At 40.7% G+C, this 26,851-nt stretch overlaps 1 long non-coding RNA gene across 1 annotated transcript in view; it reads right to left on the bottom strand.

The window, feature by feature from the left end:
* LINC02873 (long intergenic non-protein coding RNA 2873) overlaps positions 1-25,641 on the bottom strand; it is a 39,683-nt gene extending 14,042 nt beyond the window's left edge. Inside the window, exon 1 of the long non-coding RNA XR_005242673.2 lies at positions 25,432-25,641. This is a non-coding gene — a long non-coding RNA (long intergenic non-protein coding RNA 2873). The remainder of the gene's footprint in view (positions 1-25,431) is intronic.
* Between the last annotated feature and the right edge of the window lie 1,210 nt (positions 25,642-26,851).

Below are 26,851 nucleotides of genomic sequence, written 5' to 3'. Positions count from 1 at the left end.
GGATGAGCTTTTGCACCAAGCACAGAGTGAGCAAAATGAAGGCTATAAAGCCCCAGTCTAAGAAATACCTGCCCGGAAATCATGTGCAGCTTAACGTGGACGACTGACTCATGCTTTTTCCACCCAAGTCTCTGCATCACTGGGATCTGGCAAGAGGAAGGCAGGCGAAGTGAAATCTGAAAGGCACAAGACATCAGAAAGGAGGAAGAAATGCAGCCAAGGCCTGTGGATGGTGCGTCACCTTCATACAAGCCTCATGACCTCACCACATCCCATCAGATCCACAACGAAGGTAGACCCTCAAGTCTGACAGCACGGTGACTGCTATTCAGAATAGCCCAAGTCATAGCAAATGTCATTGGCCTTTAGCAGACTGTGCTTATTTCAGTAATCTTTTATTTTTGAAACAGGGTCTCACTTTGTCGCCCAGGCTGTAGTGCAGTGGTGTGATCCTAGCTCACTGCAGCCTCAATCTCCTAGGCCCAAGCGATCTTCCCACCTCAACCTCCTGAGCAGCGGGGACCACAGGTGCTTGCCACCATGCCTGGCTACTTTTTAAAAACTTTTTGTAGAGATGGAGTCTTACTAGTTGCCCAGGCTGGTCCTGAACTTCTGGACTCAAGCACTCCTCCTGCCTCAGACCCCCAAAGTGCTGGGATTACCGGTGTGAGCCACCGTGCCCAGACTGAAATTTTGTACAAAGGGTTTTCATACGTTTACTGTGATCTAAGTCTCCAACCAAGTTTTGCCTTAAGATGTAACATTTTTCCACTGCAAATTTACTTACCAATGTTTTTGTTTTTGTTTTTCAAAACAGAGCCTTGAGTACTCCGTATTGCTTACACCTTCCTGCTTTGCTCTTTTTCCTACTGTCTCAAATGCCTTCTTCATGCCTACCTCCACTCTCATCTGACTAACCAGGACTCAGTATTAAGACTGCCCAAGCATCGCCTTCCTCCAGGAGGCCTTCCTGGACCTCTCACCCTTCTTCTACCCCCGGTCCAAGGTGGATAAGATGACTTGCCTCTGTGCTCCCATGCATTGCTCACAGTTCATGGTTATGCTTAACCCACGGAAACAGAGCTATCTGTGACCATCTGCCCCCCATACAGAACTATACGTTTCAAAGATTAGCAGCTATATTTGATTACCTCTGTATCCCTAGCAGCTCACGTCACACCAGCACCAAAAGGAATAGCCTGGAGAGCAGTAACAGCAGGTGGCGGAAAGTCAAGAGCTAAAGAATTCATGCTGCTCCGTGAAAACAGGACAATTTAGACAAGGGGCTTCTCTCCGAGGCATATGGCTTGGCCAGCAGAGGCCTGGCTGGAGTTAAGTCCTCAGGTCTCCGGCTGCTGGGTGCCCTTGGGCAGGGTGTGAGCGGTGCAACCTTATGCACTGTCTTTGCTTCCCAGTTTTGTGACCTTGGTCAGGTTAGTTACATACTCGCAATCTCAGCTTCCTCATCCGTAAAGTGCGGAGAACAATAAACTGTGCCTGGCAGGGATGTTGGAAAGATTATCAGAGGGAGTGCATGGCAAGTGCCTTTGCTGAGTGCCTGGCACAGAAGGAGGGCTCCAAAACTGGTAGCAGATATCGTGATTATTGTTTCTAACAAGATACCAGGAAGCCACTGGAGGCTTTTAAGCCATATAATGACCCTTTTGCCTTTGACAAAGGTGACTCTGGCAGCAGGGTGGAGTACGAATTGAATGGGAGCAAGAGTGGAGGCAGAGAAAGGGCTATTCCCACAGGCTAGATGAGAGATAAGAGGGCTCAAAGCAGAGCAGAAGCAGGGCCAGAAGCAAAACCTGTTTTCGGCACACCCCTTGGCCTTCTGTCTCCTGTTTGGCAAACCCACCTCCCCACAGAGTCTCTCTGCAGGAATCATTAGGAACCTGTGCTGAGAGCTGCTCTAAGGACCAGCGCCAAAGCAATTAAGCATGTAACAATGCATTAAAATGGAAGGCAGGCTGGAGGAGAGGATAAACACCATAGCCTTCCCCAGCAGACCCAGAAGGCTCTAACCTGCATCCATAATCTCCCAGAAATGGCTGCAACCCAAATGTCCAAAGGAGAAGGTTTCAGTGAACCCCCATACAATGCACATGTACTCACAGACACACACATACATGTTTCTGAGATGGTGCCAGACTGAGGGAGCCCAGGCCAGCTGTGGGATGTTTTCCAAACTCCCAGTACCAGAGTTCCCATACGCTTGAGTGCAGGTGGGTGTGGAATGCAGGGTAGGAGAGGAGGGTCCTTCACCCAATAAGCCTCTCTGTAGATACTGAGCTCACGTGTTCATTCCCAATTGGAAACACATGCGCTGTCAGGCCAGGCAGGAACCAGAAATCAACAACATATAAAAATATTGCCTTGCACAGACACTTTCACTCCGTGATCTCGCCCCTCCTCCCCAGTCTCCCTTCACTTCTTTATTGGCAATGGGGCTTGCTGGGGAGAGACAGGCTCCCATGCCCCATAAATAATAATATGAATGGAGACTGTACATATGGTTTGGGTCTCTATTTCTGAGTCATTCTGAATGCACCTGAAGTTGTAGCAGCCAAGGGAGAGATTTTCAGTGGCACACAAAGCCTACTTTGAGAAATGTGGAATGAAGGCTTCTCTTTCTTCTGGAAGGGAGATGACTCAGTGTTTTGTTTTTCTCATAGTGCCACAAGGTGATAGCACCATCTCAACACCTGTAGTCATAACTTGGAGGGAAATTCACCTCTAAAAGCAAGTAGCTGCATCTACAATCTCAGAGCAAAAGTGTCTTTCAAGCAAGGGCTTTCAATCTAGAACCCCAAGATGGTATCAAAAGGTTCATGAGCATCTTCAAACTTTTACATCGTAATAGGTTGCACCTGTGTGCACACATGTATTTTTGAGAAAGCCCACAGATTGTTGTCAAATTCCCAACAAAACCCATTATTAAAAATGTTTAGAGCTACTGACTTTGCTGTTAACTAGCCCTGTGACCTCCATCCTCATCTGAAGCTTGAATTCTCTCTGTATAGTTTCATTCATGCAATAATCCAATTTATGCTTGAACTCCTCCAGTGATGAAAACCTGACAGAATAGCTCAGTAATTGAGAACAGGGGTTTGGGAGGAGATGCTTCCATGCCCAGACCCTGGTGCCGACACTTTGTAACTTCATGACTTTGGGCCAATATTTCAGCCTCACTCATCCTTGGTTTCGTCGTCTATATAAATGGATTGTAATACCTCTTAGCTATTTTTGAGAAGATCAAATGAAATAATGCATGCAAACCTTTGAGCACACCCAGGGGAGGTAGTAAGTGTATAGTAAAATGGTCACTGCTATTGCAGCATCGTTATTATTATTAGAGAGACAGCTCACTACTATTCTCAAAAAAAAAAAAAAAACACAACTCCTTTCTGTTTTTCCTTCATTGCAAAATTCTTCACCTTAATGTTGAACCAAAAACCACTTCCCTGCAGCTGGCAGTCAGTCATTGGTCTTTACTGACACCTGGCATGCAGAACAAGAGATAGAGCTCAAAGCAGTCTGTCCTATCATTCATTAGCAGCAAGCCAGGAACACTTGCATCCACAAATAATGTGTTCAAAAGGAAAGGAAAAATTAAAGATGGAGAACTTTAGACTCAAGATAACAAAACGGGTTTTTTGTTTGTTTCATGAAGACATTTTGACAATAAAGATATACAGTTTGAAGTGGACTGTTTTTAAATTTAAACATCACTGAGTAAATCCAGCATCTGTTCACATTTACCATTTATCAAAAGATCTTTCCCTGTGGCTCCTATCGGCACCAGCACTGTCATTAACACAGTGTTTTCACTAATTCTTCTAGACCCTTCTCTTCCACTGTTATCATAAATGAAGCCACTCAGACAAAGTCAGTGTGTTACACACGACACTTTATGTCCTCCCAGAGCACAGCCAGTTTCTGTTCCTGATCCGCTGTAAGCTCTGTGAGAGTGGGGGTAATGGCTGTCTTGTTCCCCTTCGAGTCTGTAACACCTCCCACAGTATCTGGCTGCTGTTAGGAACTTACTAGAGAGTTGTTGAATGAATGAATGAACCAACTTACAAGCAACAGTAAAGGGGGCAAAGTAAATCATGTCCTTTATTAATCCGTATTGCTATATCCAATTTAGGTAAGAAAATGTGTATTATAATTAAAATGAATTTAAGGGCAGGTTTTGTATTTTCTCACTCCTGAAATCATTTGTTCTATCAGCTAAACGCCCACAGAACTTTAAGTCATTCATTTCATCATCTGCTTTTATATCCTTTCAGTCATTCTTATTTTCTTCTGGGCATTGAAGACTGATAATTCCTAGCCCCTAGAGATGTCAGGTCCACAGCTGAGAGCCATCAGCTATCTAATATATTCCCATTGTCCTTCTCTGGGAAGAGCCAAGGTGTCCTGAACTGCAGGGTTTGTTACCATCTTTAGGGAGCCAGAGGTTTAAAGGAGAAGACAATATTGAAGAGAGATTGTAGACCACTAAGTTCGGTTCTTTCTGATACTTAAAAGGTCTTTAAGATTAGGTACCTGGAGCTATATAGTGTTAGAAGCAAAAATAGTACATACGATTGAATCATGTGATCTGGAAAGAAAATATTAATTCTCTAATCTTGGCAATTGTCTAGGATAACAAGACTGAAGCGATCCTGATTCTGCACACTCATTCTGGTCAGGGAACTGGTGGTGCTCGAGAAACCAAACCACCTTCAAAAATACCCTTATTAGTACTTATTAGGCTTAAAGTAATACACTGGGCAAAAAAAAAGAGCCTCTGCCCTCAGTGATCTATTAAGAAACAAACACTTGGGCAATTTTAAAATGATGATCTGAAATGACAATTTGAAAATAACACGGTGATAAAATAGGCAGCTAGCAAAAGAAATTTGCACTGCCAAAAATGTATTTAAAAGTTCAGCCTCGATGGGAAGCAAAGACATGAAAACTAAAACTTCAGTAAGACACAACTTTGGGGGTAATTAAGATCTGTAAAGATTCCAAAGGAAGCAAGGATGCAGTGCCGGTGACCACCGCGAGAAGCAGGCTTTCCCGGCTGTGGCTGATGGAAGGAAAAGCAGACCAGTGGAGCCTTTCCAGAGAGCAATTTGGCAGCCTATTGCAAAATCCTTAATATGCACACCCTTTGACATAGCACTCCCACTTGTAGAAATATATCCTTAGGAAATTATTGGAGACATACATAAAGACATACATATGTGCAAAAATATTCATTGCAGCATAATTCATAATAAAAAGTAGGAAACTTTTAAATATCTGATGTTAGGGGATTTATTAAACTTCAATATATCCATATGATTGAATATTATACCTAAAATACTTGTGTGTCACAAAAGAATTTTTACCAGGAAAATGTTTGCAATTTATTGCTAAGTGCAAATCTTAAAGGAAGAAAAGAAGCTTTCAGTGCAGAAATTCAACAATACACCACCCTCCTGAGTTAGTTAACTCCTAGTTTCTTTTAAATCTTAATTTGTTCATCCTCATCTCCTACAAGGTCAGTTCTCTTTAAGTTATGTCCTCAGAGCTCCATGGCCTCACCTTCTTAGCATTTCTCAACTATGTAAATAAAGTTGTAACTTGCATTTATTTGTGTGACTCTTTGATTAATGTCTGACTCTCCAACTAGACTATAGTTGAATGAGGGTAGGGCCTGTTCCTGGCACATGATAAATGCTCAATATATTTTGAATGACACCACATTACTTAAAAATCTATATGTATGTGTACACACACAAAAGTGATGGAAATAATATTTCCACTGTTGATATTTTAATAATGAAGTTCCTAGGACTAGTAGGATGGTGAGTGATGTTTTTTCTTCCAGGTCTTCTGAACTGAGTATGCTATAGCACTTCAATCACTTTAAAAATAATACATGTTATAGGAAAAATAAGTTTGCTAAATCAGTATAATGAGTGGTGTATGTCTTCAGAGGATCTTCCTTGAGCATTTAGGAATACCTGGTCCCCTGAACACATGCAAGCAGGGCTGGGCAGAGGGTGGGAATTCTATCTGGTAGGATCTAGTATGTATGGAATCCTGAAGGAGGAACGTGGAAGCTTTTGTCAGAGTTGGGAGAGACAGAGAAGACAGGGGCTGGGGCTCCAGCGTGCGGGGCAGAATGAGTAGGGGAACATCTGTACTGCCATTGCTCATTGCTGGAGTGAAAGGGGTCTGCCTAGAAGTGATGGGAGGTGACACTGGGGAGGAAGGTGATGGAGAGACATGTGGGCCAGTATGGAGCCTGTAGTCAAAGGAGAAATCACTGGGGGTGGTGACATCCTTTGTTTAAGTTTAAAGAGGTCACTCTTACTGCCCTGCAGAAAGTGAACTGCAGGGGAATGGATCTGGACACAGCAGGGCCGTTTTGAGGCTGTTTCTATTATCTCGGTAGAAAAAATATGAGGATCTGATATAAAACTTTGGCTGTAGGGATAGACAAGAAAAGACTGTTCAAGAGCTTCTGAGAAAAGAGAAACAGTAGAAAGAGTCAACAACTACGTACGATTTCTATCTTGGGTGACTATATGGACGGTTGTGCCATCAAATGAGATAGAGAATTTCAGGTGTATTTTAGAGGATGAGGAGATCCACTTCAGGCAGGTTGAATTTGAATCTCAGAAGAAACATGTGGGCTAGAAATTTAGACTTGAACATCATCCACATATAAGTGATGGTTAAAACCTTGCAGGTGGATTAAATCACCCCAGAGGGGATAAGGATAAGAAAAGAAGTTGGTCATGGATGAGAACGTATGACATATCAACATTCAAGGGGCAGGCAAAGGCAAGGAACTGTATGAGGGAAAGAGAAGACATGTCAGAGGTATGGAACAAAAGACAAGGGAATAGAAATTTTGCAAAGGAAGAGTGATGAGGATAAGCAAATGCAGCAGGATTTCAGTAAAAAATAGCACTGAAAAGAGTCCTGGAAAGAGTTGGAAGTTAGAAGGTGAGCATTGACAGAAATTTCCATAGATGTACCTAGAAGCCAAGCTGCAGTGGTTTGAAGAATGAATGTGTTATGCAGAGTGAGATCTGTGGCTTTTCTTCATTAGTAAAAGGAAAAGAGATTCGCAGATATCTGGGATTGGGGGAGGACAGGGTGAAGGCAAGAGTCTCAAGCCAACGCGAGAGATGTATGGGTTGAAAACAAAGGGAGAGAAAAGCAATATAAAATGAAGTCCCAAAGAAATCAGGAGGGAACTGGGCAAGGACACAACCTATGGGTTAGCCTGCACTGAAGGAGGGAGGCTTCGTCTCTGCCTTGCAGACCAGTGTGCCACCAGACTGTGGTCAGTGTATGAGATACAATTATGCATATTACAGTTGCCAACATCTGCTTAGCACAATGCTGAATGAAAAGGTTTGGAAGGCTGCGGTTTATACATCAGCAACTCTGTACAATGTCCTGTAAATAAGAAGTGATAGACCAAGCATAGTGTCAATCTAGCACAAAAGAAGAATCATGTATTTCCTTAAACATGCTAGAGCTTTGCAAGAGTATGTCAAAGAATGGAGTTAGGGCAGTGAATACTCAAACAGTAACACCATGCTAATGGAAGACAGTGGATAGGTGATCATTAGAGATTTCTTTTTATACACACTGAGGCATTGCTTTTCTAATAAAGTCATTCCCCTATACTTATTTGCTGGTGTTATAGACACGTTCGAGTCTTTTAACTTAATGGTGTGTGGAGAGCACAAAAACGTTGAGAAAGCACTCCTTGCTCTCTAAGGCTGGGAGAAAGTTAATGAAGACAGGAATGGATACAGATGAGTTTATAGGTAATGGAGGACCATGTCTAATCTCTAATGGTGAGGGCTAATTCAACCTCTTGACTAATCTAATTTTTCCATGTAAATCCCACAAAAATAAAGGTGAGTTTGGTGATGATAAAGGACATGGACTGCTTAACAGTTAATTCAGGAACGTTCACCATAATGCCTTACCCAAGTGCAGTGAGACTCCCCCAACTGCAGCACAGTTCCTTGCGTTCTTTTAATTTCCAGTGTGCATATCTTCTACACAAAATAGTTCAGCTCTACAGACATTCATGGCAGCGCTATTCACAATAGCAAAGACATGGAATCAACCTAGGTGCCCATTAACAGCAGATTGGAAAAAGAAAATGTGGTACATATACACCATAGTGTACTACACAGCCATTAAAAAGAATGAAATTATGTACTGTGCAGCAGAATGGATGCAACTGGAGGCCATTATTCCAAGCAATTAACGCAGGAACAGAAAACCAAATACCGCATCTTCTCACTTATAAGCGAGAGCTAAATATTGGATACACGTGGACATAAAGATGGAAACAATAGACACTGGGGACTACTAGAGGTGGAGAGAGAGAGCACAAGGGCTAAGAAACTGACTTTTGGGTCCTGTGCTCACTACCTGGGTGATGGGATCATTCGTACCCCAGACCTCAGTGCCACACAATATCCCCTTGCAATAAACCTGCACAGGTACCCTCTGAATCTAAAACAAAAGTTGAAATTATTTTAAATAGTTCTGTTCTTACATATATTCTGTCTGCAATAGACATTTATCAGGTACTTCCTGTTTTCCAGCGTTTGACTTTAACTGGGGGGTCCACATAAAAAATTTCTGATCTTTGGAACAAATGTATTGATTCTAGAAAATCTTGTCCCTTATTCATCAATTTATCAACTCTTTATTTAAAATGCTAAGATGTGAGCTCAGTTGCATCACTTCACTTTGGTCTAGTGTTCCTCAGTTCCAAGACCATTCTCTTTGTCCACTGCACATTACCTACCACCTTTATTATTTAGGAATAATATTTAAACCAATGCATTTTTATTTTCCTTAAATGATTGTGCTCTTAAGCTTCCCACCTATAGAATCAACTGCTTTTGAAGACAGGCAAGTGTCTATCTACTAGAGCAAAGATGCAATGAGTATCAAAGATGACTTTCTTGGGTTCTCAGCTGGACAATAGACTTTGTTGAAAGAAGAAAGATTCTCTCTAAATTCTGAACACTCCCTGTAAGTATCAGAAACCAAATGTGGTCAGCTCGGATCATAGAGGATTACAAAACACCTTAATGTGCAGACCACACAGGCATCTGGACAGTTTGCTCCATGGGTTTCTTCCATCAGGAGACCATGCCTATCCAAGTCTTGGCCTCAGGGTGGGGCAGGCACATGGCAAAAGAATACAGGCCCTGGATGGACAGAGTGGGAAGCTGAAAGCAAAAAGGACACTGAGCCCCATTTCCAACTGGGACTCTAGGATGTGAAGGCCTCGCTACCCCAAGACATACATAGTTAAACGGCAGCATGATGTGTGGGTTTAGAAAGGAGCAGATGGACTGAGATAGCCCCCTTTCCTTTTCCTCTACTGTTTCCTTTCTCTTTTCCTCATGATTCTCCACACCTATGCCTGCTGGCTAGGGAGATATTCAGAATTTCTGGTGAGCTCCAGGAGAAAATATGTAATTTATCTATCCTCAAGGCTTCTCTTATTCAGGCCCTGCTATAACTACTTCAGGTTTCCCGAATTATTCCTTATTTGACATGATTTTCTCAACAGTCACCATCCCTCTCCCTTTGACCAGAATCCGGTTGTCAATGCCTCCTTTATATAGACTCAAATATGATCTTTAGATGGGGTACTAGCACCATGTACAATGGGTCTGCCATTTTGCCTGCTCTGGTCACTACTGCTTGCAATGCAACCTAAGAATTCAAGCTCTATTTTATTCATTGTTTCACAATGTGGGCTTATCTTAAGTGTGCAGTCAACCAAATTTCAAACCAGGTCTTTACCACCTGATACTTATGTAAACTGATTTTTTCTTTACACCAAGTCAGGACTTGACATTTTACCAGTTGAATTTCATCTTATTGGTTTTGGCCCTTAATTCCAGTCTTTTGAGGTTATATTGAAATACCACTCAGTTCTAGCCATCCCTTATTAAACGTTTTTATCAGTTAATTATATGAAGACATAAAAGATATACATAGGAAGACATAAAAGATAAACATATCAAGCTTGTGGGTAACACAGGAAGTCCTATATCCCTGGAGGCCTCCCTTTGGAATGACTCTAAAGCATTAATCAGCACATAAAAAAACAAGAGAATACCTCCCTTATTAAAGCACAACACAAAACTTGCCAAGCTTTTTGGAGAAAAGCTCCAGAAATATGTCTGGCTAAGGACTCAGACTGCTTTAACTCTTCAGTTCAGTGCACTGGGGTCAAGTCAGACAGACCTGTACTGGGGTGGCAGTTGTGAGAGAGTTACTTCATTTTTCTAAGGCTCAATTTTCTTATTTGAAAGTGAAAATCATGAAAGTAAGCACTAATAATTCACCTATGACTATATAATAACTCCTGCATATCCAAGATGTTCTCATATCCCCACACCCAAAACACACTGAGATTCATTCCATCTGGGGAGATCCCCCCACACACACACACACAGGGAGGCACCTTCACCTACTACTGGCCTGAAGTCCAAGAGTGCTTCCACTGTTCAGTGATCAAAATATACCCATAAGAATTAGCCTACTCACAGTAATAGGATTTTTTTCTTCTTGTCTGTGGTGTTTGACCGTTATAAATTCATTACACTCTAAACTTTTTATCTTATTGCCAAAGATACAATAAGGCATACTCAGACTAACTCCTTGCTAAATTCTACGTGTAATACCTCTAACATATTTCCAGATTGACACTGACTTCCTATATTAGTGTTCACTTGTCTCAAGATCCCCAAGCAGCAGTCCCTTTGAAGCCAACGTGCTGGACTTGGTCAATGAATAGTCAGTGTCTTGTACATAATTTCAATGATCATTTGCTGGTAGTTTTAAGCATCCAGTAACTACATATTTCCTTTCTTTTTCTTTTTCCATTTTTATTTTAATGACTCCTACCAAAAGCAGGTAGAGCTAGTAGTAGCCAGAGGGTGAACTCTAGACAGACTACCTGGGTTCAAATCACAGCTCTGCCACTTACCAGCTGTGAAACCTTGTAGGGATTATTCATTCTGTGTCTGAATTTCTTCATCTGTAAAGTGGGGTTAATAATAATATCCACCTTATACTCTTGTTAGGAGGGTTATGGATAAGCATCTATAAAGATCTTAATGCTGATTGACATTATTTCCTGACACACGTATAGAAATACTCTCTACTTAATCTACTCTCTTTATTTAAAAGGTAAACACTCCTTTCTTCTAATTTGTGCCACTTTCTAGGCAGCCCCAGAAGTTAGCACCAAGAAGTCTTCCTTTCTGTTAGTCCTTTATGACCTTCCCATATCATTCATATTTTGGGGTCACAACTATATCTTTTTAATTTACATATATCACTAATTATAAGATGAATCTTCAATTTAACTAGTTTTTCAGAGGGAATAATTTTAAAAATTGATGCTGCATTATATATATGTACTGTTTGTCCACATCCCAATTTGCAAAACCTAAATATATATATGTATGTTTTAAAGCAAATATCAGTATGTTAGACTCGTATATATGACAGGTGGGGAGTTGAAGGAATGACAGAACTGCCCCACATATGGGACCGACTATCCCACAACGCTCAGCTGGCCATCTTGCAAAGGCCGCGGATGCTACTGATCATAAGGAGAACAGGTGAAAGAATCTGGATGATTTAGTATGATCCATCGTTCTTCAGAAAATACAAATTAAAATATTACTCGTAACATTATAGCTGTCTTTTAAGTGATAATTAATCTTTCTGAGATTTTTAACTACAATAAAATAAACATAACATTTACCATTTTAACTACCTTTAAGTGTACAATTTTACAATTTAATGGCATTAAGCACATCCCAAAATGATGTGAAATCATCACCACTATCCATTTCCAGAAATTTTTTATCATTTCAAACGGAAACTCTATATTCATTAAACAACAACTCCCAAGATTTTTTTTAACCCTTACCCCCAGCCCCTAGTAACCTCAATTCTACTTTGTCTCTATGAATTTGCCTTTTCTAGATACTCATATAAGTGGAATCATACAGTATTTGTCCTTTCTAAGGTTTATGCATATGAATCCACATGTGATTTCACATATGGACCACAAAGCTCAGCTGGCCATCTTGCCAAGACTCTGGATGCTATTGACCACAGAGGAGAATGAGAAAAAAGACTTTGGATGAGGCTGGGAGTGGTGGCTCATGCCCGTAATCCCAATACTTTGGGAAGCTAAGACAGGCAGATCACTTGAGGTCAGGAGTTTGAGACCAGCCTGGGCAACACGCCAAAACCCAGTCTCTAAAAAAAATAATAATAACAATTAGCCAGGAGTGGTAGCACATGCCTGTAATCCCAGCTACTCAGGAGGCTGAGGCACAAGAATCGCTTAAACCTGGGAGGCAGAGTTTGCAGTGAGCCAAGATCATGCCACTACACTCCAGCCTGGGTGACAGAGTAAGACTCTGTCTCAAAAAGAAAGAAAGAAAGAAAGAAAGAAAGAAAGAGAGAGAGAGAGAGAGAGAGAGAGAGAGAGAGAGAGAGAAAGAAAGAAAGAAAGAAAGAAAGAAAGAAAGAAAGAAAGAAAGAAAGAAAGAAAGAAAGAAAGAAAAGAAAAGAAAAGAAAAAAAGAATTTGGATGAGTTAGTATGACCCGTTTCTTCTTGGCTGAATTTCATTTTTTATTAAGGCTGAATAATATTCAGAGTCTCTTGAGATTGCATATGAATTTTAGGATGGGGTTTTCTATTTTTTTAGAAACCTGCCATTGGTATTTTATAAGAATTATATTATGTCTGCAGATTTCTTTGGGTAGTATTGTCATCTTAACAATAGTAAGTCTTCCAATTCATGGATATGAAATGTCTTTCCACTTGTTTACGTCTTCTTTAATTTCTTTCAGCAATGTTTTCTAGTTTTCATCATACAAGTCTTTTGCCTCCTTGTTTAAATGTATCCCTAAATATTTCACTCTTTTTGATACTATTAGAAATGAAATTGTTTTCTTAGTTTTGTTTTGGATTATTCATTGCCAGTAAATAAAAATGCAATTGATTTTTATGCATTGGTTTTGTATCATGCACATTTAATGAATTCATTTATTAGCTCTGTTTTGTGTTTGGAATTTTTAGGGTTTTCTACATATAAGATTATATCAGCTGCAAACAGAGAGAATATTACTTCTTTATTTCCAATTCGAATGCATTTTATTTCTTCTTGCCTAATTGCTTATCTAGAACTTCTGATACTAAGTTCAATAGAAATAACAAAAGCAGGCATCCATATCTTCTTCCTACAACCTTAAAGTAAAAGCTTACAGTCTTTCACAATTGAGTATGACATTACTTATGGGTTTTTCATATATGGCCTTTACTAATAGTTTCCTTCTATTCCTAGTCTTTGAGTCTTTTCTTATCATGAGAGGGTGCTGAATTTTGTCAAATTATTCTTCTACAATAAGATGATTATGTGTATTTTTTTCATTCTATTATGTGGTATATTACATTTATTGATGTTCAGATGTTGAAACATCCTTCCATTGTAGGAATAAAACCCACTTGATCAAGGAGTATAATCCTTTTACTATGCTCTTGAGATGCAATAAACCATACAAAAGATCAACAAATTCAGGGGTTTGTCCTTTGAAAGAATAATTAAGATTGATGGACCACTAGCTAGACTAATAAAGAGAAAAAGAGAAAATCCAAATAAGTGCAATCAGAAATGACAAAGGAGCATTACCACTGAACCTACAGAAACACACAAAATCCCTCAGAGACTATTATGAACACCTCTATGCACGCAAACCAGAAAATCTACAAGCAATGGATAAATTCCTGGAAACATACAACCTCCCAAGATTAATCCAGGAAGAAATTGAAACCCTGAACAGACCAATCATGAGTTCCAAAATTGAATAGTAATAAAATGCTTATCAACCACAAAAAGCCCTGGGCCAGATAGATTCACAACTTAATTATACCAGATATACAAAGAATAGCTGATACCATTCCTGCTGAAACTATTTCCAAAAAATTGAGGATGAAGGGCTCCTCCCTAACTCATTCTAAGAGGCTAGCATCATTTTGATACCAAAACTAGGCAGAGACAAAACAAAAAAGGAAAAATTCAGGCCAACATCCTTAATGAACATAGATGCAAAAATCCTGAGCAAATTACCAGCAAACTGAATCCAGCAACACATCAAAAAGCTAATCCACTATGATCAAGTAGGCTTTATCCCTGGAATGCAAGGTTGATTTAACATATGCAAATCAATAAATGTGATTTATCACACAAACAGAACTAAAAACAAAAAACCACATGATCATTTCAATAGATGCAGATAAAATGCAACATCCCTTCATGTTAAAACCCTCAAAAAACTAAGCACTGAAGGAACGTATCTCAAAATAATAAGAGCCATCTATGACAAAACCATAGTCAACATTATACTGAATGGGCAAAAGCTGAAAGCATTAGCCTTGAGAATTGGAACAAGATAAGGATGCCCACTCTCATCACTATCACTCCTAATCAACATAGTACTGGAAATTGTAACCAGAGCAATCAGGCAAGAGAATGAATTAAAAGGCATCCAAATAGGAAGACAGGAAGTCAAACTACCTCTGTTTGCGGATATGATTCTGTAACTAAAAAACCCAGTGGTCTCTGTCCATACCTCCTAGATCTTATAAACAACTCCAGCAATTTCAGGATACAAAATCAATGTATAAAAAGCAGCAACATTTCCATGCACAAACAATATCCAAGCTGAGAGCCAAAATCAAGAACACAATCCCATTCATAGTAGCCATAAAAGATTAAAATATCTAGGAATATGGCTAACGAGGAAGGTAAAAAAAAAAAAAAATCTGTGTAATGAGAATTACAAACCATTGCTCAAAGAAATCAGAGATGACACAAACAAATGGAAAAACATTCTATGCTCATAGATTGTAAGAATCAATATTGTTATAATTGCCATGCTGCCCAAAGCAATTTACAGATTCAATGCTATTCCTATCAAACTACCAATGACATTCTTCACAGAATTATTTTAAAAACTATTATTTTAAAATTCATACGGAACCAAAAAAGAGCCTGAATAGCAATTCTAAACAAAAAGAACAAACTGAAGGCATCATATTACCTGGCTTCAAACTATATTACAAGGCCATAGTAACCAAAGCATCACAGTATTGATACCAAAATAGACACATAGACCAATGGAACACAATAGAGAACCAGAAATAAAGCCACACGTCTACAACCATCTGATCTTCAACAAAGTTGACAAAAACAAGCAATGGAGAAAGAACTCCCTATTCAATAAATGGTGCTGGGATAACTGGCTAAGATTGAAACTGGACACCTTCCTTACATCATATACAAAATCAACTCAAGATGGATTAAAGACTTACACATAAAACCTAAAACTATAAAAATCCTAGAAGAAAACCTACGAAGTAACACTCTGGGCAAAGGCCCTGGCAAAGATTTTATGATGAAGATGACAAAAGCAATTGCAACAAAAACAAAAATTGACAAATGGGACTTAAACTAAAGAGCATCTGCACAGCAAAAGTAACTATCAACAGAAGAAACAGACAACCTACAGAATGAGAGAAAACATTTACAAATTATATATCCATCAGAGGTCTAATATCCAGAATCTATAAGGAACTTAAACAAAATTTATAACACAAGCAAAAGACAAACAACCTCATTAAAAAGTAGACAAAAGACATGAACAGACACTTTGCAAAAAAAGACATACATGCAACCAACCAGCATGTGAAAAAACACTCATCACTGATCATTAGGGAAATGCAAATCAAAACCACAATGAGATACCATCTCACACCAGTCAGAATGGTTATTAATAAAAAGCCAAAAAATAACAGATGCTGGCGAGGTTGTGAAGAAAAGGGAAGGCTTATACACTACTGGTGAGAGTGTAAATTACTCCAGCCACTGTGGAAAGCAATTTGGCAATTTCTCAAAGAACTTAGAACTATCATTCAATCCAGCAATCCCATTATTGGATATATGTCCAAAGAAATATAAATCACTCTACCATAAAAACACGTGCATGTGTATGTTTATTGTAGCACTATTGACAATAGCAAAGACATGGAATCGACCTAAGTGCTCAGTAGTAGACTGGATAAAGAAAATGTGGTACGTATATATCACAGAATACTATGTAGCCATAAAAAAGAACAAGATTATGCCCTTTGCAGCAGCATGGATGAAGCTGGAGGCCATGATGCTAAGTGAACTAACATAGAAACAGAAAACCAAATACTGCACGTTCTCACATGTAAGTAGAAACTAAACATTGAGTACACATGGGCACAAAGAAGGAAACAACAGATACCAGGTCCTACTTTAGAGTAGAGGGTGGTAGAAGGGTGAGGATTGAAAAACTTCTATTGGGTACTACATTTATTACCTGGATGACAAAACAATCTGTACACCAAACCCCTGTGACACGCAATTTACCTATATAGTGAACCTGCATGGTACAGTGGTACATGTGCAAGTTTGTTATACACATAAATTGCATGTCACTGGGGGGTTTGGTGTACATGTTTAAAATAAAAGTTTAAAAAATGCTCCTGAACTTAGTTTACTAGTATTTGGTATTTGCTTGTATTTAGTGTTTGCCAGTATTGATGAATAGTCATTAATGGCTATTTAATGATTTGCATTCAGTAACATCCTTCAATCATAATTGTACCTCTCATGGACATCTAACAAGTGTGTCCATCATTGACCTGGGAGGATCCTTCATGCTCCATCTCATTTATATCCACCTTCACTGCCACTGGCACCCACTGTTCTGGTTTTTCTCCACCATAGATTAGTTTGACCTGTCCTTGAGCATTGTGTAAGTAGATTTACCCAGGAGGTAGCCTTGTGTGTCCGGCTTTTTTCACTCAGCATGCCATTTTCTTCATATTCATCAACGTTGTTTTCTGTCTGTATTTGTTCCTTTTTATTGTCCAAACAAGTCCATCGTATGGATGGACTGCAATTCACCTGTTGATGAAAATTTATTTGGATTTTTACCTGTTTTTGGCTACTGTGAATAAAGCTGTGATGAACTCTTGGGTTAGAAAAAAAAAGGTGTGTTGTTTAATTTCCACATCTATTTCCTTCTGTTTTCCAGTTTTCCTTCTCTTTCTAGTTTCCATTGTGATCAGAAAAGATGCTTTGTATGATTTGAATCTTTCTCAATATATTAAGACTTATTTTGGGGCCTAACATATGATCTATCCTGGAGAACGTTCCAGGTATACTTGAGAAAAATGTGTATTTTGCTGTTGTTGGGTGGTATTGTTTGTATGTAAGTCTGTTAAATCTACCTGGTTTACAGTGTTGTTCAAGTCTTTTATGTCCTTACTGATTATCTGATTGTTCTACCCATTATTAAAAGTAGAATATTGAACTCTCCCTTCAATTTTGCCAGTGTTTGCTTCATGTACTTTGGAACACTGATGCTTGATGTGTGTATATTTACAATTGTTACGTTTTTCTGACAATTGACTCTTTTCTCAATATACAACATACTTCTTTGTCTCTTGGAACAATTTTTGATTTAATGTCTGTTTTGCCTGGAATTAATACAACCACCCAGCTCTCTTTTGGTGACTATTGGTATAGAATATCTTTTTCCATTCTTTCACTTCCAATCTATTTGTCGCCTCAGATCTAAAGTGAATCTCTTGCACATAGCATATAGTTGAATCTTTTTTTGTAGTCCATTCTGCCAATCTATGCCTTTTTATTGGAAAATTTAATCTATTTACATTTAAAGTAATTACTGATAAGAAAGAACTTACTCTTGCCATTTTGCATTTGTTTTCTGTCTTTTATTTTTTCCATTACTGCCTTGTATGGGTTTAGTCGATATTTTGTAGTGACACATTTTGACTCCTTTCTGATTTCCTTCTTTGTATAGTCTACAGATACTTTTTTTGTGGTTACCATGGGGGTCATATATAATATCCTAAATTTGCAGCTATTTATTTTGAATTAATACCAGCGTAACCTTAATCACATACCATAACTAATCTTATGTAGCTCTGCCCTCTTCTTTTATGTTACTGATGTCACATATTACATCTTATGCATTGTCTAATTAAGAAATTTGAAATTATTTTATTCCTTTGTCTTTTAAATTCTATAGAAAATAAAAAGTAAACATATCAGTCAAAATGATAATAATATCAGCTTTTATATTTGCCCATATTTTCAACTTTACTGGACTTTATTTCTTCATACAGCTTTGAGTTACTATTTAGCATTCCTTCATTTCATTCTGAAGAACTCCTATTAGCATTTCTTGTTGAGCAGTGCTAGTTTAAATGAGCTCCTTCATCTTTTGTTTACTAGAATGCTTAATTTCCCTTTTATTTTTAAAGGACAGTTTTGCCAGTACACGATTTTTGGTTTTCAGGATTTTTCCTTCAGCATTTTAAGGTCACTGCCATCTGGCCTCCAAATTATCTAATAAAAAATTAGCTAATAATTCTATTGAGGACTCGATGTGCATAACTGATAAGGTTTGGTTCTGTATACCCACCCAAATCTCATCTTGTAGCTACAATAATTTCCATGTGTTGTGGGAGGGACCCAGTGGGAGATGATTGAATCTTGGGGGGCGGGTCTTTCCTGTGCTGTTTTCGTGACAGTGAATGGGTCTTATGAGATCTGATGGTTTCAAAACAGGAGCTTCTCTACACAAGCTCTCTTTTTGCCTGTGGCCATCCATGTAAGATGTGACTTGCTCCTCCTTGCCTTCTGCCATGATTGTGAGGCCTCCCCAGCCATGTGGACATGTAAGTCCAATAAACCTTTCTTTTGTAAATTACCCAGTCTCAGCTATGTCTTTATCAGCAGCAATGAAATGGACTAATACAATGATGAATCACAATCTCTTGCTTATTTCAAGAATCTAGAGCTTGATGATAACATGCCAGTGTGATTTTCTTTGAGTTTATTGTACTTGAAGTTGTTGAGATTCTTGGATTTGTAGACTCATATCTTTCATCAAAGTGGGGAAATTTTCAGCCATTGTGCCATCAAATAACCTTTCTATTAATTTCTCTCTTTTCTCCTTCTGGGACTCATGCAGTGCATATGTTGCTCCACCTGATGGTGTGCACAGGACCCTTAGGCTCTTTTTACTTTTTAAAATTCTTTTTCTTTCTGTTCCTTAGATTTGATCATTCCAATTGTCCTATCTTCACATCCACTTATTCTTCCTTCTGCCTGCTCAAATCTGCTGTTAAATCCCTCTATTAAAATTTTTACTTCAGTTACAATATTTTTACCTCCAGAGTTTCTGTTTTGTTCCTTTATATAATTTCCCTCTTCTCACTTCAGTTTTGCATTGTTTTCCAGATTTTCTTTAGTTTTCTGTTTATGCTTTCCTTTAGCTCTTTGAGCATATTTGGTTGTTAATTTCTTATCATGGGTGTATTTTTATCCTTTCAGTTCAAGTGTTAAGTTTCCTAAAAATAGTGACTATGTCCACACTTAATGCAATTCTGTGTCCATAACATCATATAGTGGAAAGATGATATACCCTGCTATGAATAAACATGAGTTCAAATCTCATCTCTTGCTATATGATTCTATACAAGTCACTTAACCTCAATCTCTGTTTCTCAGCTTCCTCAAAATGTTGGTCATGATAATAACTGAGGTGGTGAATGTGAAAATGTCTGCTACAAATAGAAACCCAGGAACATGGTATTTATTTTATATAAATTGTGGCAGTGAACACATTCTTTTAAATGACACATACCTATTTATCTTTCTAATTAATGATTTCCTGTGTGCCAAGGTATGGGGTGACCAAATCTAGGCTAACCAAAGCTCGTATTTGTTTTTGACCCAAGCCCAGCATTGTTTTGGCACTACCACTGCTCTTTTCCTATTTCTGCAATCTATTCTGCCTACTTGAAAAGACAGCTTTAAAAGACAACTTAGACCCACAGACAATAGATAATTTACTTTGGAACACTCAGTCTTCTCAGATTTTAGCTTGCAAACACAGTAGACTCAACTGTTAGAAGTAATGAAACCACCACATACAACCTTCCTTGAAATGCTTGCGATTATTGGTTTTTAGCTCTCTACATATATTTGTGCAAATGTACCTATGTATTTTTGAACTATATCTCATGACCAATTCAGCCAACTCCAGTGATAGGAAAGGAAATGGTTAGGAATGAGGGGTGAACAATAATTATCTGCTCTTTTCTTTGTCTGTATTTAGAACCAACTGAGGCTGGAAGATCCAAGTATCAACTTAATTACAGTACAACCTAAATTTGGAAAATACAACCTAAATTTGCAGCAATAACAGGCTTCCTAACACTGAACTCTGAAATCCAACGTACTTAACCTCTCAGCCATAGCAGTTCTATCCCATCAGCAAAAGCAGAACCTACGCTCTAAAATCTCTGCTGCAGAAGCAGAGGAGACCGTTAGTGCCTTGGGTAGATACAAGGAGCATAAGGAGAGGGGAGGGTCTGAGCTGCACTTGCCCAGTTTCGAATCCCCGATTTACCAATCAGAATTATCACTTCCCCTTCAAGCACACCTCAATTTACAAATCTTCTGGGAACCAAGTTCTTTTGAAAAGAGACAATCTGAGCAAAGAGAGGGCCTCCCCACTCTGTCCTCCTCAGTGCTGCCACTGAGGAGAGACAGCAGGCTGCAGCCTAACTTTCCAAGTGAAGAGAGAAAGGAGGTGCCCTGATGCAACAGGGAAAGAAACCACAGCCTGGCACATACCATCATGCCTCACATTCCATTGCTGCCCCTGGTAACGGTTTCTGACAACAAAACGTGGCTGGAATGCACACTCGTATTAAATTACTGCTTTTGCCTGAGATAAGATAAAAGACATTTCTCTTGTGTGGGCTACTGAACAGAAAGTGGATCATAGGTGGTATTGCATGATGGCTCAGGAGCCAGGTTGCCAGCATTGTTATCCTTGCTCTGTGTCCTAGGACCAATTACTTAAACTCTTGGTGCTTTGGTTTCTTCATCCGAAATAAAGTGAATTTTGATAGTGCCTACCTCACAAGGTTGTTTTGAGGCTTACATAGATTAATATATGTAAACTACTTAGAACAGGATCTCTGAGTGCTTCATAATTGTTGGCCATCATTACCTGAGTCTCAGTTATCTTTACTAAAGAGAAAGCGAGGAGGGATGAACTATTCAGAAATTGGCTTCTTGTCTAGAAACATACTCCCTTAAATATGTATTGCTCATTTTCCAGTCCCAATATCTTCTGCTTTGGAGAGCCTGGGGATTGAATGGGGATTGGAGACTCCAATATATTAGGAAAAATTCATAAGAACACTGTTGAGATTTGGCAGTGAGAGGAAAGGCATGTGATTGCAGCACTCCGCTATGTGTACATGGGTCATTCAAATTTCCATTTCCTCTCCTTTCTGAAAGTTGCCACAACACCCATCAACCCAAGTCATGGCTCACCCTGCTTCATATATGAGGGGAGGGTGGAAAGAGTACAGAGTGGGTGGTTCCTTGAAGTCAAGGGCTTCTCTCCCTACATGTGAGTCTTGTTACTTCAGAATGGACCATGGACTTCGACATGGTTGAGACCAAGGCAGGGTATAACTGCTTCCAGCTCTAAGGCCTTTTGCTGGACTACCAATAGGAATTGCATCATTGGCAGCTCAAGAGGTGCCAGGCAGGGCTGGGGCTGGACAGGAGAGAGAAAGCCAACCCCACATGAGGGGTCAGGAGCCAAATGGCAGGCCAGAGCCAGGATCTAATGGCTGTGGCTCAGAGGCCAGGGAAGCACAAGGGAGCTAAGCAGGCCATTGGGATGATCCAAGCTGCAGGACACAGTGGGCTGACAGGTGGTCTCCAGTCCCAGCAAGACCACCTTTCAGGCTCTCCAAAGGAGTCCCAGCTGAGAAGCAAAGGTAGCATACAGGTCAGTCAATAGGATGTCAGATGAATTCAGAAGCAAGAGCTAAGGGTTTGATGGTAGGTTAGGGCAGGATTCTGAGCACCAAAGATTGCCAGGGCTTCCTGGGGGTCCTATATACTGGGGTGCTGGTGAGGAAACTGAGACAGAACCCTTATATCCCAGGAGTTGGCCTTCTTTGTGGAGACTGACATTTGGAACATAAAGTAATAATTATAATTGCTGTTATCATTTACTAGACACCTACTCTGCCAGGAACTGGGCTTACATTCACATTTTTTGTCTCTTTGAATCCTTACAATAACCTCAGAAGCACTGGTATTATCCTTCACACACTGGGATGTAAGTTCTATGCCTTGGGCCAAGGGACTTGGTTCTTTTCATTTCCAGCTATGTACTCAGAACCAAAAATAGCATGTGCCAGTCCAGAAAAGGAACTTAATGCCTGCCACATATTTATCTCTGTTTTCCAATGAGGACACTAAAGCTTAGAAAGCTAAAGTGCCTTTCGCAAAGTAACACAGATTGTGAACAAAAAGTCAGAATCCAAACCTAGATCTGTCTGAGCCCTAAGTTTGTGCTTTTTTCCATTTTTCTACTCCATCTATCATAGAAAGAATGTTGGCCTCACGTCAGGATAACCCAGCATCTAGTTTCAGTTCTACCTCTAACTGTGTGACCTTGGGCAACCGGCCTTATTTCTCTGGGCTTCAATTTTCTTCTTTGAAAATGAAAGGGCTCAGAGCAGCTCATGTCCAAGATTCCGTCCAGCTCTCTGGTTCTGCGCCTTCCATGGCTCAAGGGAGCCCCATGGGATTAGTCTGAGTCACACTGGAGGGCTCTCAGGAAGCGGTGACTTGGAAGGGTCGGCTGATGGGCGGCCTGACCAGAAACGTGGAAAATGTAGGGCAAGCAGCTGCTAGAGTGAAAGAACAGCCGGTGGGAGTCTGGCTCTGCCTCCCATCAGGAAGATATTGAATTTCCTCACCCTCATGGGGAAGTGGCTGCTGCTGCTCTAGCCCAGGGAAACGGACATTTCGCAGCTCCGGGAGTTAGGCAGCTCATGTTTTCAGAGCCTTGTGGCCAATCCAGTAGACTGAGGGGGCCAATGATCTCTGGTGATTAGACCTAGTTGACATTTGGGGACCATAAGATCCTGAATGCAGAATACTCATTCTAGCCATATTCACAAAATCCCCTTAATTAAAATTTCATTTTCAACTTAGATTTTAAACTCTCTTGCTCAGTAAGGTTCATCTATTTAAAACACAGCGGCCCAGAAGAATGAACTTAAAACAACCATGCAGTTGCTTTGAATTATGTGCTATGTTAAAGATGCCTAGTATCAGATTTAACCAAGTTTTACTGCCTTGGCTTTAATGCTATTATTAAGAATAATTTGTGTATGTTTTTACAGGCTTACTCCCCAAAGTTCATATTATTTTCTTCCCAGGAACTCGAAAGCAGCTCACACGCAGTCTTTGACATCCCTTTCTCTCTTCTGTAGCTCCCTTTGTTCAGTGAGGTGAAGAAAAAGGCCTTGCTTGTTACATTACAGTGGAGATGTTTAAGCTTCTGGGAGATAGGCATCTTCCAGAATCTGGTGAAAGCTGTTAGTCATCTCCACTTCCACCACCCTTCCATCCCCAAATCACACGAGCACATACACACAAAAAGTTCCAAGCAACTTGAAGTGTTCTGAAACTCCCTAAGCAAATCCACAGAGGTCTCTAATGCTAGGTTAAACTCTGGGTGATTTTAATACATGGTGCTGGAATCACTGCAAAAACAAAAATAAAATGGGAGGTTGAGTCTGCAGTGAGCTGTGATTGCACCACTGCCCTCCAGCCTGGGCAACAAAGCGATACTCTGTCTCAAAAATAATAACAACAACAATACATTAAGAAAAAAATTGAACCTTGATGCTTACCATACACCATATCTAAACATGAACTCAAAATGGATCACAGGCCTATGACTAAGTGCTAAAACTACAAAAACCCTAGAAGAAAATCTTCGTTACTATGGGTCAGGAAGAGTCTTCTTAGATATGACACAGAGAACATGACCTAGAAGAGAGAAAAGCGATAAACTGGAAGTCATCAAAATGAAAGACTTTTAGTCTTTGGAAAACATTGTTAAGAAAATAAGACAAGCCACACATTGGGAGAAAATATCTGTGACACATCCATCTCTGTCCACGTTTGCTCACATTTCAATGTTAACTCTTAGCTTTATAATAAAATGGAAAGGATGCCTTTTAACTGGGCATCGCACTAACTGAAATAAAATTGGGTTCTGTGACCAAGGCAGAGAAGGGGAATGCACACTGGGTAAGCAACCAAGAGTGTGCTACATCTACCATGTAAAATTATAAAAGAAAATAGAATCTCAGCAGGTGGTAACCAAGCAGGTCCCACAAGTCTGATCCTATCTCCAGCAATGTAGTAAAGGCAGAATATCATCTCTGCCTTGGATTCCCATCTGTGCCTAACACAAAGGAAGCCAGGAGAGAGACCGGGCACTGGCTGCCTTGCCATGCCTGCGTGCTGGCACCTTGGACATTCCCAGGAGTCACTGTGTGCACACACACACACAAAAGCTCATGTGCCGATCTGGAATGCACAGACTACAGAGAAAAGGGCAGAAGAGGAGAGACCACCATGGGTGGAGCTGTCTACAAGGTATGTGGAGGACAAGGTCCTGAACTTGGCCTTCAACATGAGGGATTTTAGGAAGCCAGAGGAAGGAGAGCGGGCCTTGGACTAGAGCATGGAAACAGGTGTTGGGGGCTACCTTCAAGGACTAAGAAGGCCACATGCCCGACCACAGCAGGAGGGGTGTGCTGAGAACAGGAGTTGAAATTGCTCTGAGCCAGGTCAACTTGGAGGCTGAAAGTCAGCCAGCCAGGGAATTTGGGGCTTGATGACAAAGTGGGCTGGCTCTCCTAGAGCCATGGTGTAACTTGATGAAAGTTGGTTCATTCAGATCTGCTGCTTCTCCTCCAAACAGGACCCTGGTGATGGACTTTCTCCACACCCACCTTCAGGGAAGATGCAGTCACTCATTTCAGGGGAGGAACGTCCCTCTTGCTGCACCAGTCACAGGTACTGGTCATGGAGCACCAGGGCTCTCTACTGCAGAACCTCGTGCAGCCTCGCACACTTTCTCAGCACAGCACCCAAAAAACATTACCAAGGAATCAGAACGGGCATTCGCGACACACCCAGCATGGTGGGGGCTGACAAATAAACCCTGCCGCTGTTCCCCCAACCCCACCCCCGCCTCCAGGGCCCCCCACTGAACATCTACCCCACCTCCATCGCCACCATCATTTCTCTTCTGCTGTGTGTGTTCTTTCTTTAGGCAGCAGCTGTTTTTCCTGTCACTGCGTAATATTCATTTAAGCCTGATTTCACCTGGGAAAAATGCTGGAAATGCACCAGAATCCAGAGTGATGTGGTCATGACCAGATCTCTCCAGGACGACCTGGAAAGCTGAGTCCACTTGAGCTCACAGGACGGCTGGAGCTGGGCCAGAATGGAGAGGCCGCTGGTGGGCCATGCCCCAGTGACCCCAGCCTGAGGGGTGGCAGCCAAGCTGGTGAGGAAGAGACAGAGGAGGACCATGTCAGAAACTCACAAGGACAAGTGAGGGGTCCTGGTGGGAGCGTAATGAGTTTAATCACCAGGGACAGCCCTGATCATCCAGTGGTGTCCCCAGCTGATGACTGGCAACACATTCTAAGGGTGGGTTTAAGGGTGTGAGGCTCTTTCATCCTGGAGCCTCTTCCGGTCTCCCAGAGCTACAATCACCTCAGCAAACAAAGCAGAAGAAAAGAGGCCACTGCGTTTATGGCTGGGGTAGCTGCTCTCGTGTGAAAATCAGGGGGTGAAACAAGGTGCTTTTGAAACCTGTTCAAGGCCTCCTTCCCTCCCAGCACATCATCAGAGGAGAGATTTTGCCTCACGCTTTTCTCCCATGCATGTGTCTGTCTCAGAGTCGCCATGGCAACGCTGTGTATGTTTGCATGGCTGGAAGGATCCAGAGACGGAAAACGAGGCCAGGGTGGACCAGAGCAGGCAGTCCAGCAGAAATTCCTCCCTGATCCTCTGCAGGCGATCAGTTAACAGAAAGCTCCCTTGCCCTTCTGAGGTTAGTCTTAGAGCCTGCTTCTGCCAACGGCTCACAGGAAAAAAAACACAACCCTCAACAGTGACTCCTGGGAATGTGCATCAAAACCTGTTTTCCCCCAGCAGAGTTTTATCAGGTAGGGATTTGCCATGAGAATTCCCCAGGCTCTGAAGTCCAAGGTGCCAGCACACAGGCATGGCAAGGCAGCCAGTGCCCGGTCGCAGGGTGGGTCCGGGGAACCACCCATCACTTGGTGGGAGAGAGCAGGTATGTCAGGAAGTGCTTTGCCACGTCTCACCTGTTTCCCTCATGCCTGACACTTCTCTATGCCACATGGACTTGGAGAACAAAGCTCTGAAAATCTGTATGAGACCCCTTTTCTAGATAGACCTGCACCTCATGCTGATTCTCCCTCAGGAGACAGCCGCAGTGGGTGTTCTTAGCAATTCTTCAACAGACACAGCCAGCCTCTTAAACACTCATTTGTCTCTGAATCACTTCCCAACCTTTTCTCAAATTGTGGGAGCCACAAACCAGATGACAGGGAGGATTCAGCCCAGCATAGAGCCCAAGGTGGGGCCAAGAACCCTATAAATGAAACTGATTTTTTGGCAAATCACATGAACATAGGCATAATGACCAGCATTTAAACCAGTGTCTGCCACATATTAGGTGCCCAAAAATATTTATTAAACAAATAAGTAA

This window comes from Chlorocebus sabaeus, chromosome 1 (genome assembly GCF_047675955.1).
Source record: "Chlorocebus sabaeus isolate Y175 chromosome 1, mChlSab1.0.hap1, whole genome shotgun sequence".
NCBI lineage: Eukaryota > Metazoa > Chordata > Mammalia > Primates > Cercopithecidae > Chlorocebus > Chlorocebus sabaeus.
Note: the sequence above shows the minus strand (reverse complement) of the source record. Positions and strands in the feature narration are given on the sequence as shown.